Here is a 12547-nt window from a genome sequence, read left to right as displayed (position 1 = left end):
TCGTCTCGGTCATGTCTACATGTCTCCCGAACCCGTAGGGTCTACACACTTAAGGTTCGGTGACGCTAGGGTTGTAGGGATATGTATATGCAGTAACCCGAATGTTGTTCGGAGTCCCGGATGAGATCCCGGACGTCACGAGGAGTTCCGAAATGGTCCGGTGGTAAAGATTTATATATGGGAAGTCATGTTTCGGCCATCGGGGCAAGTTTCGGGGTAATCGGTATTGTACCGGGACCACCGGAAGGGTCCTGGGGGTCCACCGGGTGGGGCCACCTGTCCCGGGGGGCCACATGGGCTGTAGGGGGTGCGCCTTGGCCTACATGGGCCAAGGGCACCAGCCCCAAGAGGCCCATGCGCCTAGGGTTACAAGGGGAAATAGTCCTAGGAGGGGAAGGCACCTCGTAGGTGCCTTGGGGGGGGGGGAAGGGAAACCCCCCTTGGCCGCCGCCCCACCCTAGGAGATTGGATCTCCTAGGGCCGGCGCCCCCCCTTGGCCCTCCTATATATAGTGAGGGAAGGAGGGCTTTTCTCCCACGCCTTTGGTTGCCTCCTTCTCCCTCTCCAACACCCCTCCTCCTTCATAGCGCTTGGCGAAGCCCTGACGGAGTACTGCAGCTCCATCACCACCATGCCGTCGTGCTGCTGCTGGAGCCATCTTCCTCAACCTCTCCTTCCCTCTTGCTGGATCAAGAAGAAGGAGATGTCACGCTGACCGTACGTGTGTTGAACACGGAGGTGCCGTCCGTTCGGCGCTAGGATCTCCGGTGATTTGGATCACGTCGAGTACGCCTTCCTCATCCCCGTTCTTTGAACACTTCCGCACGTGATCTACAAAGGTATGTAGATGCATCCGATCACTCGTTGCTAGATGAACTCATAGATGGATCTTGGTGAAACCGTAGGAAATTTTTTGTTTTCTGCAACGTTCCCCAACAGCATCCCCAACATGATGAGGGTTTATGGGCCCCTCTTGACAGCTCGCTTTGAATAAAACTCTTCCAGGAAGGGACAACATTGGTTTTACCATTTGCCTAATAACAACTAAAACTTGCATAGGGACCTTCCGGACCCCGAGGACTTAATTAACAAACCAGGCCAATACTCCGCATGAGTGTTGGTCCAAAACAGAGTCCTGTGCGGCTTTCCCCACGGCAACTCGGGTCTCAGTTGTTTTACGCTGCGCTCATCCGGTCGTGGCCTGAGACGAGATACGCGTAGCTACTATCAGGGTGTCGGCACGCCGGGAGGTCTTGCTGGTTTTGTTTTACCATTGTTGAAATGTGTTGTGCACCGGGATCCCGAGTCTGATTGGATGTCCCGTGATGGAGGATTGTCTCCGTGGATCGTGAGCTTGTCATGAACTAAGTCAGGACACCCCTGCAGGGTTTAAACTTTCGAGAGTCGTGCCCGCGGTTATGTGGCAGATGGGAATTTATAATATCGGGTTGTAGTGAACTTGAAGTTGATCTAATTAAAATACACCAACCGCATGCATAACTGTGACTGTCTCTTTTTGAGTGATTTCGAGAAGAGAAGACGGTGGGGTTACGTTTGAACGTAAGTAGTTCAGGATCACTTCTTGATCATTACTAGTTTACGACCGTTTGCATAGTTTCTCATCTTACTCTTGTACTCGTAAGATACCCACCATACAATGCTTAATCGCTTGGTGCAACCTCACCACTTATCCATTCCATACCCATTAAGCTTTGCTAGTCTAGATGCCCATGGTAATGGGATTGTTGAGTCCTCGTGCCTCACAGATTACTACAACAACAGTTGCAGGTACGGGTTATGCGATGATCATGACGTGAGAGCGATGTTTACTTGTTTTGGAGTTCTTCTTCTTTGTATATCTTGGGATAGGTTCCTGGTCGGCAGCCTGGGCTAGCTGGGTGGATGTCATTTGAGTTTCTGTTTGTGTTTCATCCGTAGTTGGATGTTGTTCTCATGTATGATGTTTGATGTATTCATGTGGCATTTGTATGCCTTGTATGTATCCCCAACTATTATGTCATGGTACGATGTAATGATATCCACCTTGCAAAAGCGTTTCAATATGAGGCTCTATCCTTGGTGGGACCTTCGAGTTCCTCTTGGATAGGATCGCATATCGGGCGTGACACCTATTCACCCCCCTCTAGTCAATATAACACAATTTCAATTGCTCCCCTGTTCTGTGTGATTTTAGTTTAACAACCAGGAGTTTTAGTTATGTCGATTGCAGGCATGATCAAGGTCTCGGCTGGGTGTCCTACATTCGATGGGATGGACTACCCTACTGGAAGAATAAGATGCACATGAGGCAATTGACAACTATCGCTGGTACATTGTGGAAAATGGCATTCCCTCCATCACTCCATCCGTGAATGCTGCTGATGTGAAGAGATTCAAGCAACTTGACTCTCATGCGAAGAATATCATATGTGGACATCTGAGCAAAGGACAGTACGGCAGAGTGAGTGCTTTGGAGACTAAAAAACTTATCTGGGATAGGTTGTCCAAGGTCAATGAGGGAGTCTCAACTCAACGTGACTCTCGAGTTGACATTCTTCGCAATCTCCTCAACCGCTTCAAAAGATTCGACAATGAAAATGTTCAGCAAACCTTCGATCGCCTCACTGACATCTCAAATGAGCTTCAAGAACTTTGTGCCACTGACATCACTGACCATGAGGTGGTTAAGAAATTGCCAAGATCACTTGATTCCTCATTCGACACACTTGCACTAATGATTCAAGAACGTGGAGACTACAAGTCACTTGATCCTGCAGATATCCTTGAGAGGCTAAATACTCATGAGTTCCAGCTTCCTGAGAAAAGAGATCTCTACGGACCAACCTATGGTAGGTCTCACGCACTGAAGGTCAAGGCAGTCTCTCAATCTGAAGAATAAGATTCTGTTAGCAGCCTTGGTGATCCTGAAGAACTGAGCCAGGAGCTAGAAATGCTCGCGAGGAAATTTTAGAAGTTCTCAAGACGTCATCGCTTTGGAAAATATTCGAGGGGTAATGACATGAGAATAGATTCATCATCCCATGACTATAAGAACAGAACTTGCCACAAATGCAAGAAACTTGGTCACTACATTACAGATTGTCCTCGGTGGGAGAAGGAATCAAAGAAGAATAAATGCAAGGATGATAGTTCTGATGACTCGAGGAAGAAGAAGAAATCTTCAAAGTCCTCATCGTCAAAATCTTCGAAGCCTTCATCTTACAAGAAGAGCGGCTCCAAAAAGGCTCGGGCATTCATTGGCAAGGAAATGGACTCTGAAGCTGAATTTGAAGAAAATGAGGAAGAGGAGGCATCTGAGGAGCCAGACTCTAGTGCGGCGAGCCTAGCTCTTGCTACTGCTTTCATCAGCAAGTCCATCTTCATCTCTGAGGAAAATGACTTCCCCAACACTATTGACGACGGTGATGATGACTACGCTCCCACCTATTGCATCATGGCAAAAGGTGCCAAGGTAGTCAAATATCCCTCCTCTGAATCAAGTGAGGATTAATCTGATGAAAACCTCAAGCCTATGTATTCCAAACTTGCTAAGATTGCTGTAAAGCAACAAAAAGCTTTTGAAAAGGTTCAAAATATGCTAGACAAAAGCGATGACATGTTGGGTGAGGAAATGGATCGAACTCAAACTCTGACTGATAATCTTTAGAGACTTCTGTCTAAGTTTGATAACCTTCAGAGTCATCATAACACTCTCTTAGCTGATCATGAGAAACTTTCTTATGAATATCTTCAAAGAAAGCAAGATCTTGAGAAGCTAAGGGTGAGTTATGAAGATCTTCAGAAGGAACGTGATTCATTACTTTCTCAACGGATCAGTTCCGCTCAGGATGAATTCATTCCACCATGTTTGAAATGCATTGAACGTGAATCTACTAATTCTTCACCTGAAAGTTCAAATTCTTCTATTGGTGCAAATTCTTCAACTGACTCTATGGTCACAAATTCCTCATCTGAGGATACCACAAGTATCACTAACAATGCAGGGTTGATGGAATTGTATGTGACAGGCATGTACAAAAGCCTCAAAGGGCATTAGGCTCTTTGTGATGTGCTTAAAAAGCAGATCCTCAATAGGAACCCTAGGAAAGAGGGTATTGCCTTTGAGAGGAACCTAATGTTGATGGGACCTTCTAGAAACCTGAGCAGTATACCAAAACCTCATGGGTTGCTGCGAAAGGACCTCGTGTAGATCCATCCACTTTATCTGGCTTTACATATGGATCTTCATATTCTCCTAATGAGTCATTTGACACCAACTATAAACCATTCAAAAATCAGAATGGTGAAGTATTTGCTAGATATGTTGGAACTAACTGTAGGAATGGTCCCCCTATGAAGAAAATATGGATTCCCAAAAGGTGCCTTGAAAGTCTTCAGGTGAATGTCATCATGACACCACCTGTGAAGAATAGGAACCCCAGATCAAATTCTTCGTATGGATCATATTCCTCATATGGGTCAAAATCCTCATATGAACATTATTGTGCTAACACTTCTGATTCGTAGGGAAAACCTAAGGGCTATGAATATGTGCAGTATTCTTCAAATCATGATGTTCATAAGTCCTGGAAGAATTTCTCTGCTTATTCATATGCTTACTCTAACCCCTCTTCTGGGAAACGAAGTGGACTGGCTTCTATGCCACCTTTCTCTCATGGAGCTCGTAGAATGATGAACTGTTTGCCACCCCTCTAGATGTGGGTGCTGGAGAAAAAGAACTAATTTCTCATGGTGGGTCAGGTCTCTAGACGAACCTAAACGTCTGAAGAATTTGCTAGAGGCCTGAATTGCTTGAAAGGACACAAGCTACATGAAGAAATGAATATTCATTTCTCACGTCCTTATACTGCTATATCTGTTGTACTGCTTGATGAAATCCAATCTGATGAATTTGATGTCATATTCTTCACTAATGAAGTATGAGTTCGTAAGATGCACTAATTCATCTGCGGGATGATCAACCCAAAGCTATTGAGTGGGTCCTCGATAGTGGATGTACAAATCACATGACCGGTGACAAGAACTTATTGATGGACACTGCTTTATCACCATCACATCTGAAGCATATCACCTATGCAGACCAAGGAAAATGCAAGGCATTGGGTCTAGGTAGGGTTGTGATCTCAAAGGATCAACACATGGACAAAGTCATGCTTGTCGAGTCCTTCGGATTCGACCTCATGTCTGTCTCAATGCTTTGTAATCTTGGTATGGTTGTTGTCTTTGGTAAGTATCATTGTGTTGTGATCATAATCTGACCACTCCAAAGTCTTCGAAGGCTTTAGGAAATGAGTCTTGTATATTGTTGATTTCTCTACAGGACCACAGCCTGCCACATGTCTACTTGCAAAAGCTACAGAAGGCTGGTTATGGCATCGACGACTAGGTCATGCTGGCATGAGGAACTTACACACACTCACGAAGAAGAAGGACATCATTGGCATCGAGGGTGTCAAATTCCTCAAGAACCATCTGTGTGGAGCTTGTGAGGCCGATAAGATGACCAAGTCCAAGCATCCCTCAAAGACTATCATGACTACCACTCATCCATTTGAATTGCTTCACATGGATCTATTCTGCCCTACTCACTATGCTACATTCACAAATGCAGCATCTCTATATGGCTTTGTTATTGTTGATGACTATTCTCGTTACACATGGGTGCATATCATCACTTACAAAACTAAAGTGTAGGAAGTCTTCAAACGACTTTCCTCAAGGGCCTCGACGAATCTCGGTGTGAGGATCAAGCACATTAGGAGTGATAGTGGGACCGAGTTCAAGAATGTTGGTCTTGATGACTATCTTGATGAACTTGGTATTACTCATCGATGTAGGGTAGAACCCTAATCGGCCGATCTTTCACGAAAAGGAGCGGATCCCGCGAAGAACACGAAGAACATGAGGAGGGAAACGAGGGAAAACACAAGAGGAACACTCAAACTAACAAGAACAAGTCACACATGTGCTAGATCCTCGAGTACATAAGGAAAGATACACGATCCACGGACAACTAAGGACGATATAAGGGTAGCCGGTCTTATCCGTGAGGAGGTCTTGAGTTCTTCCCTAAAAGGGGTCTTGAATCCGCCTGGGGGATCTTCTCCGCTGGAGGATCGAATCTCCATGGAGAAGGTAACCAAGTGGATGAGCAAAGCTCTCACACAAACATGAGCTAAACCTTTGCTAACCCTAGAATGTGGGACGAGGTGGAGTATATATATTCTAGGGGGGAGAAGGGGTACGCGGGCCTCGGCCCTTCACTATGTGCAGACAGGGGAGGTTGGACATCCATGCATCGGGCCGGATGTCTGGAGTGGTGGGCTTTGTTGCTCTCGGGTTCGGAGGAGTCCAGATTTCTGGGCTGGTGGCCGGATATCCGGGGCTCAGGAAAGGCCGAATGTCCGGGCTGGCGAGGCCGGATGTCCGGGGCCTGTAGCTTCTGGCGGCTGCCCGGCTGTGGTGGGAGGAGCTCTAGGGGCCGGACGTCCGGGGTCGCGGCCGGATGTCCGGGGCCTGGGAGGTGTACTTGACTCCTTCCGATGGTTCTCCTCATTTGTGAACTTGGGGAGTTGTACATCTTCATGTGCATCCTCGGGAGGGTCCTCTTTGTACCTAATCATGCACAACAACTCGGACTTAGGTAGTAGACATGTCTCGTGCATAGAAAGTGGAAGTTCGGAGAGGAGTGAGTTCACCTTATCTTGGCGCTCGGTTGTTGGAGGTGTCGTTGGTCCAAGTGGTGTCGTTGGAGGTGTAGGTGCGTCCATGGGGATGATCATGGGATGCTCCGCATCATCTACGTCCCTTGGGGAAGATCCGTCCTCGGATCGAAATCCTCATCACCATGGTAGGGCGAGAGATCTTTGATGTTGAAGATGTCGCTTACGGAGTACTTGTCATGTGGGATGTCGATCTTGTAAGCATTGTCATTGTAGCGTGCAAGCACCTCGAATGGTCCATCCTCTCGTGGTCGAAGCTTGGACTTGCGTTCTTGTGGAAAGCGGTCCTTGCAAAGGTGTAGCCACACAAGATCACCTATGTTGAAGATCATGGGGTGCTTGTTGATGTTGCACTTGGTTGCAAGTCGTTGTACTTGGCGCTCGATAGTATGTCTTGTATCTTCATGCACCTTCCTGAGATGAGTCACACATGCACTTGCGTCCAAATGCGCTCTTGGAGTGGTAAAGGGAGAATATCCAATGGTGACAAAGGGTTGAACCCGTAGACGACCTCGAAGGGGACTTGCCCGTTGTTGAGTGTCTTTCTCGGTTGTAGGCGAACTCGGCGATAGGTAGGCACTCTTCCCACTCCTTGATGTTCTTCTTGATGAGTACTCGAAGTAGAGCGGAGAGTGTGCGGTTGGTAACTTCCGTTTGGCCGTTGGTTTGTGGATGATATGCCGTAGACAAGAGTAGCTTGATTCCGAGCTTGGCGCATAGGGTCTTCCAAAAGTAGCTAAGGAACTTGACGTCGTGGTCTGAGACGATAGTTTTTGGCACTCCATGTAGACGCAATATTTCCCTACAAAAGAGATTAGCAACATGTGAAGCATCGTCTATCTTTTTGCAAGGAATAAAATGTGCCATTTTTGAGAAACGGTCCACGACGACAAATACGGAATCCTTCCCATTTTGAGTCCTAGGCAAACCAAGTACAAAGTCCATGCTAATTTCTTCCCATGGTTGATACGGAATTGGTAGGGGCATATAAAGGCCGTGGGATTGAGCTTTGGACTTAGCTTTGCGACATGTAGAGCATCGGTTGGTGAAGCGGTTGACGTCACGAAACATCTTGGGCCAAAAGTAGTTCTTCGAGAGCGTGGCGAACGTCTTGTCTCGTCCAAAGTGTCCCATTAAGCCTCCTCCATGAGATTCCTGCAAAAGCAACAAACGAAGAGAAGACTCGGGGATGCAAAGTTTGTTAGCTCTCATAAGATACACATCTTTGATGTAATAGAGTTCCCAAAAGTTGTGCGACAAACACTTGGCATATGGAGTAGCAAAAGTAGGATCATGCTCATACAAGTCTTTGATATGCTCAAAACCAATGACATCCAATTCAAGTTGAGTGACAAGCATGCATATGCGAGAAAGGGCATCCGCTACAATGTTTTCCTTACCCTTAATGTACTTTATGACATAAGGAAAAGACTCAATAAATTCACTCCACTTAGCATGACGCTTGTTCAACTTGGTTTGGCCCTTAAGATACTTGAGAGTTTCATGATCGGTATGAATGATAAACTCATGGGGCGAAGATAGTGTTCCCATTCATGCAAAACGCGGACTAAAGCATAGAGCTCTTTGTCATAGATGGGGTAATTGAGTTGCGCGCCGGAGAGTTTCTCACTAAAGTAAGCTATGGGGCGCTTCTCTTGCGTTAACACACCTCCCATGCCATTACCACTAGCATCGCGATGAATCTCAAAGGGTTTGTCAAAGTTGGGTAAAGCAAGCACGGGAGCATGAGTAAGCAAGTTCTTAAGCTCATTGAAAGCGGTATCTTGGGATGGTCCCCAAACAAAAGGCGCATTCTTCTTGCTCAAAGCATGTAAAGGCGAAGCAATGGTGCTAAAATCCTTCACAAAGCAACGATAGAAACCCGCAAGGCCAAGAAAGCTACGCACTTGTTGCAAATTGGTTGGTTGTGGCCAAGTCTTAATAGCATTGATCTTGGACTCATCAACATGAACACCCTTAGAGGAAACAACAAAACCCAAGAAAACGAGCTTGTCAACGCCAAAAAGGCATTTCTCCATATTAGCATAGAGATGCTCTTTTCGAAGAGTTTGCAAAACGGTTCTAACATGGGTGACATGCTCTTTGGGAGACTTGCTAAAAACAAGGATGTCATCGAAGTAGACCACAACAAATATACCAATGTAAGGGCGAAAGACATGATTCATAAGACGCATAAAAGTACCCGGTGCTTCCGAGAGACCCATAGGCATGACTAACCATTCATACAAGCCAAACTTGGTTTTGAAAGCGGTTTTCCATTCATCACCCTCTTGTATGCGTACTTGATAGTAACCACTCTTAAGATCAATTTTGGAAAATATAGTGGCACCACTAAGTTCATCAAGCATATCGTAAAGGAGTGGAATGAGATACCTATAGCGAACAGTGATAGCATTGATAGGTCTACAATCGGAGCACATGCGAAAGATACCGTCTCGTTTTGGTACAAGAATGACCGGGATGGCACAAGGGCTCAAACTTTCACGCACATGTCCATGGTCTATAAGATGCTTTACTTGCCTTTGTATTTCTTTGGTTTCTTCGGGGTTGACGCGGTAGGGAGCTTTGTTCGGAAGCGGTGCTCCGGGGATGAGGTCGATACGGTGCTCAATGCCTCGTAGTGGAGGTAGTCCCAGAGGTAGCTCGTCGGGGAAAACGTCATGAAATTCCTGCAAAAGAGAAGACAACACTAGAGGCAATGTGTGAGAAATGTTAGTTTGTGGTGCATTGTCCTTGTACACGAGGACGTAGTGTAGGACACTAGATGGGTTCTCACACACTCCTCTTATCTCACTTTTGGTGGCAAATAGGACTAGGTTCTTCTTTTCGCTCATCGTGGAGGTGTTCGATTTGGGCTTGTGGCGCTCACTCTCTTTTTGGTGGCTCGCTCTCTCACTATGATATCCACGATGGGTGGCTTGCTTATCGGCGACAACTTGGCTGGGAGACATGGGACGAAGTACATACTCCTTGCCCTTCATCTTGAAGATGTAGTGGTTCGTTCGGCCATTGTGGATGACTCCTCTATCAAATTGCAATGGGCATCCAAGGAGAAGATGGCAAACGGTCATTGGAACGACGCTGCACTCCAAGGTGTCTTCGTAGCGCCAATTTTGAAGGAGACTTGTACTTGGTGCTCGACTAGGATGGTGCCGGAGTCGCTAAGCCATTGCACTTTGTATGGATGTGGATGCTCCGTCTTGGGAAATTGGAGCTTGGACCAAAGTTCTTCACTTGCGAGATTATGACAACTCCCTCCATCGATGATGACCTTGAGGATCTTCCATTGATGCTGGCTTTGGTGTGGAATATGTGGCATCTTTGGTCTACTTCTTGGTGATGTTGGAGAGTCAAGACCTTGGAGAAAACAAGGGCAGTACTTGAATCTTCATCGCAAAAGACTTGTTCCTCTTCATCATTCACTTGCCGGTGCATGGCGACTTGCTCGATGGCGTCCATTTCTTATTCACTCATTGAGTCCTAAGTGCCGTCGTCGTTGAAGATCATTGTCCTCTTGTTGGTGCACTCATAGGACTTGTGGCCTCAGCCTCCGCAAGTGAAACACTTGAAGGAACTCGTCTTAACGGTCTCATCGGTTGGGGTTGATGATGATGAAGCTCTCGGCTTGAAGTTGCTCGTAGTAGGATGACTTGGAGTTGACGAAGCTTTCTTGGAACTCGGCTTGTCGATGTTGCTAGTAGAAGGCTTTGTAGTCGGTGTTGGAGTCGTTGAAGCTTGGTTGTTGGAGAAACCGTACGTCTTGGAAGAGAACTTGGCATACTTGAAATCATCTTGCACTTGGCGTTCCGCTTTGGTGGATTGATGCACTAGCTCGCTGAGGTTCGAGTATGGTTGGAAGTCGGCGATCTTCTTGATGGGATGATTGAGTCCATTCAAGAAATATGCCATAGTTTGCTCCTTATATTCTGTGACATTGGCTCTTATCATTGCAATCTCCATCTCCTTGTAGTACTCTTCAACGCTCTTGGTTCCTTCCTTGAGTAGTTGGAGTTTCTTGAAGCGTGCTCTCATGACATCCTTCATTTGTGTCGAAGTAGTGATGGGTGGTTCACCTCTTGCGTCTGGGAGCTTGATAACTTGTTCCCACCAAATGAGGACATAATCTTGGAACTCAAGGGATGCCATCACGATCTTCTTCTCTTCTTCATAGTTGTGCAAACGGAAGATCTTGTCAACTTTCAATGCCCATGAAAGGTATTCTTCAGGATCATTGCTTCCGTTGAACTTGGGCATGGTGAACTTGAGTTTGCCGTAGCGTTGCTCTTCATTTTGTTGGGGTCAGGGATGATGACGCCCATGTTGTTGATGATTGTTCAACTCGTGGTGCTCTTGGCACGAAGGGTTCTCAACCTCATGTTGCTCTTGTCGTGGATGATCTCCATTGTCGTCATGCTCTTGATGAACTTGTTGTTGTTGACATGCTTGTGGAGGAGTTTGTTGAGCTTGAGGACGAACATGACGATGCACGCGAGCTTGATAAATCCTCTCACGAACTTCTTCGCGAAGTGCTTCTTCATGTTCACGAGCTTGTCAGCCTCGGTTGGCTACGGCTCGACTTGAATCGCATAGAGCTTGTTGCGCCTCAAGTGCTTGAGCGTCACGGAGTTGTTGTTCTTGACGTTGTGCCTCGGCATCTTCAGCATTTTGGTGTAGACGCGCTCGCTCTTCCTCTTCATGTTGGCATTGTTGTTGCCATTCTCGTGCTAGCGCAAAGGCCTCTTGGTTTTGATGTTGTCGGTGCTCTTGCGAGTCGGTGTCGCGTAGAGGATTGAGGCTTGCTTGATACTCGTTGCGCGCGTCACAGCGAAGAGTGTTGGATGTCGGTGTACTTGAGTCGTAGAGGGTAAAGTCGGAGTGGCGACTTGAACATCGCCTTCTTGAAGTGGAAGAAGAGCGGTTGAGCAACAAAGCACGAATCTCATCCTTTCTTGCGTCATTCACTTGCTTGTGACCGTCGAGCTTGTGGTCGAAGTAGTCCCTTGTAAGTTGCTCGGAGAGTCGCAAGTCGGCGGCAAGGTTGTCGATGCGTTCACTCATAGCTTGTTGCTCTTGATGCAAAGCATGTTGTGCACCAAAGAGGTGACGAAGGAGTTCATGTCGTCGTCTTGCTCCATGAAGAGTGGGTTGGTAGAAGTACTTGGCCTATCCATCATTCCAAGACAAATGTGAGTGGTAGAAAGAGAAGAACGAATACCAAATGTACCTTGACCGAAGTTGAAAGTGGATCGATGATCACTCCAATGTAGGACAAGGAAATAGCACAATTTGTACTTGCTCCTGTCGGTTTCTCACACCTACACAAGTAAAAGCTTATGGTGGAGCTTGGTTAGGATGGTGGCACACTTTGATGGAATTGTAAGTGAGCTTCAATAATGTTGGAAAAGATTCGCAAGATGCAATGTAACAAGTAGACCAAGCATATAAGGTACACGGAAACACACATGCAAAAAGATAAGTGGGATTGGGCAACCAAGGATGAGCCAAAATGTGGAATCCACAAAAATGCTCTTGTTGCACAACACTAGAGAGACGCCAACACGATTGCATAATAGGCGGCTACAAGAACTTGTGCACAACCTACTTAGCAAAAATGCAACGACTTCTATCCCAAGTATGCTCGATGTAAGGTGTTTCTATGATATGATCCAAGATGATCGAGTATGACAATATTAATGTAGTATGATGCGATGGTCCTTGCTTAAAAGCTCTTTGCTTATCTTTCCCTCTTTTCTTAAAAGCTTGTTTGGCTCTTTGATGTTTGA

The sequence above is a fragment of the Triticum aestivum genome, chromosome 6A (assembly GCF_018294505.1).
Source record: "Triticum aestivum cultivar Chinese Spring chromosome 6A, IWGSC CS RefSeq v2.1, whole genome shotgun sequence".
Lineage (NCBI taxonomy): Eukaryota > Viridiplantae > Streptophyta > Magnoliopsida > Poales > Poaceae > Triticum > Triticum aestivum.
This window is presented reverse-complemented; position numbering follows the sequence as displayed.